This window comes from Passer montanus, unplaced genomic scaffold, assembly GCF_014805655.1.
Source record: "Passer montanus isolate IOZ18808 unplaced genomic scaffold, ASM1480565v1 scaffold11, whole genome shotgun sequence".
Taxonomy (NCBI): domain Eukaryota; kingdom Metazoa; phylum Chordata; class Aves; order Passeriformes; family Passeridae; genus Passer; species Passer montanus.
In genome coordinates, this window is record NW_024357613.1 from 12,555,736 (window position 1) to 12,558,678 (window position 2,943).

Genomic DNA, 2,943 nt, shown 5'->3' on the forward strand with positions numbered 1-2,943 from the left:
TTCCAGTAGGGACACGGGACTGCGGGGACCAGCGGCGGGTCCCCCCATCCCATCACCGTCCCCAGACGTGGGCCGCCGCCAGCCCGAGGCTCCCCTGGGCTCCGGGGACGCTTGCAGGGGAGGGGGAAAAAAAGCAGAAAGCGAGCGCTGGCCCCAGAAGGAGCGTGTCTGCGCTCTCTCGGCAGCCAGAGACGCGCGGGGCTGATCCGAAAATCCGGGCGTGAGGCTGCGAGGCGAAGCCTTCGTGCTCCCACTGCTCGGGTAAAGAGCAATCGGCGAAGGTGCGCTTCAGTCAGCGAGACAGTGCAATTCCCCTCGCATATAAACACAGGAACGGCCTTTCATGAAATTCAGACAACTTTGTAAAACACCATCTACTCACACGTTCACACCGAGAAGAGCAGTAAAAGGATATGAGTGCAGGGTCTGGATTTTATATTTCCCTGTCCTCTGGGGTCTGGATTTAGACGGAGGGGATTGTGTCTTTTTTTATTTTAGGGATGTTTTTTTCTTTTGCTGTGTGGAGAAAGATTAACCTTTCGAGCTGAGAAATACAGGTGCTTCCAGGAATTTCTCTCTCCCCGCCCGCCCCCCGACTCACACATCTAGGAGAGAAGGGCCAAACTGTCCTGCGGCTCAGGGAAAGAGAGATCACAACTTGAAAGTTAAAACAAAGGGCTCTCGTGTTTCTCACCGAGCACTAGTGGGCTAGTCATGGCAGGGAAAAAGTCGAGTCCTTAGCAAGTGAGGGAAAAAGGAAGAAAGCCCGTTCAAGACGGAGAGACAGGGACTTTCGTTCAGAAATTGGTCTGCGCTTGGAACAGGAAAAATTGACTCTTCCCTTCACATCTGTCCGATTATTTCGGTTTATTTATATCTGATGGAGAAACTATCTTGTCCCTCGCCTTCCTGGAAAAAGGAAAAGCACCAGCAGCTCTCTCCTACGGGATAAGCGTTTCTGTCGCCGAGCACAAGCGCTGCCCGCGGGACCCGCAGGGCGGGGGCTGCTCCGCGCACCTCCTGCCCGTGTCCCGTGTCCTGCAGAGCCTTAGAGCCCCCGGCAGGTCGGGCTCGCCTTTGGGGCAGCCCTGCGAGGCGCGGAGAGGAGGCCCGGTCCTGCAGTCACACCCGCACAGCGCTCGGGCTGAGCACAGACAGCAAGGTCAGCTGCCTGAGAGCCTGCCGGGCCGCTTCGGGGCCGCAAAGTCCTTAGGTAACCTTGCACTGAAAACGCGGGGGGAAAAACAATACGAGAAACAAACAAACAAACAAACAAACAAACAAAAAAAAACAATACGAGAAAAAAACAAACAAACAAACAAACAAACAGAAAAGCCTTCTTTGATACGGTTCAGTAATAAAACAATCGAAAAAGTTAAATCTGTCCTACTCGGGCGCTCCAAGAAGGGAGTTCGCAATTAGCTGCAAAATCCCGTGTGAGTTAATGACCTAATTTGTGAGGTATAAATTCACGAACTGTCTTGCTTTCTTCATTTTTTTTCCTTCTCCTTTTTGAATTTTTATTTTTCAAATTCCCTTGACCTCTCTAGACATGTCTTTATTTATTTGTTACAATACACGAAAGCTACAACTGGGACACTCCACAACATTGAAAGAACAGAAAATACTCGCTAGGGTACCCTTGGCTTTGTAAATAACTGCTTTGCCAATAGATGGCATAGTGTCCTTTCCATTGTGAGGAAGCTCCGCTTCCCCGTTTATTTACCTGTCTTGTTTGTTTTGCATTCAGCTTTTTTTTTTTTTTTTTACGTGTAAACGTCGCTTTACATTTCCTCCCCCGGAGTACAGAAAACATAGATATCTTTAAAAAGGTATATTGCAAAAATTAAAATTACAGATGTAATACATACTGTGAAACCTATAAAAATGCGTTTACAATGGTTACTTAAAAAAGAAATTTATAACTTTCATATGTACCTTACTCGTGCAATATGCAACTGCCATATGTTTCCTAGTTCCATAATTCAGTTTTTCCTGGACAGCTGGAGCAGGTAGTACTTCTTAAAGTACATTTCATGTAATATGAGAACTAGCCCTGACTAAAGATCGAGGGTTGCCATAAAAAGACACAAACCCTGCTTAAAAAATGTTGTTTAACTACACATCATTTCTTACAGTGGTATGATATAAATGTTCTCGTAGACCCACATTATGATAAAAAGGGGATATACCGTATCTTTTTACTGCTGAAATCCCAGCTTCGCAAACATAAATATTTCCAATTAGTGACTCTACCCCAAACTACAGTGATTTAAAGCTACCTGATTTAATTTTATTCCATGCACGTTTTCATTTTTTTTCCTGCGACAATAATGAAAATATGAGTTAAATTCATAAAGAAGCAATGAAAAGTAAAGCCAGAGGTTTCTTCAACCCTCATTTAGCGTTTGTAAATGCTTATTTTGTGACTGAAGTAATGAAAAGGCTATTTTTAAAAATCGTTTGTCTGAAACGAAAAATAAATATAAGTGGGAGCAGCATATTAAAGGCTGGAGATTTCCTTAAAAACTATTCATACTAGTGGCTGTGCAATTAGGAATTAAGACAGCAATAGAAGCGCTATAAAACGCAATCACCAGAATGCTTATAATTTTAACACGGATGCCTTTAAACTGTGTTTTCAATGCTTTAATGTCGTTCCTCAGCATTTTCATCCGTCCGGAAAGCCGGTCGGTTGGCTGAGCGTTTATTTCCGTACGCTGATCTTATTTATACACCGCAGCAGGGGAGCGACTATTTATTCCCCCTAAGTTTTGGAACGAGACCTGGGGCTGATAGCGCCCGGTGAGGAGGGCCGTGCCGAGGGGCTCCGCGGGCTCACGGGGAAAGGCCGGTGCCGGCCGCGCCGGGAGTGACCCGCGCCGGCCCGCGGAACGCGCGCCCCGTCGGCGGCTGCGGCGGGGGGGGGCGGGGCCCCCCGCC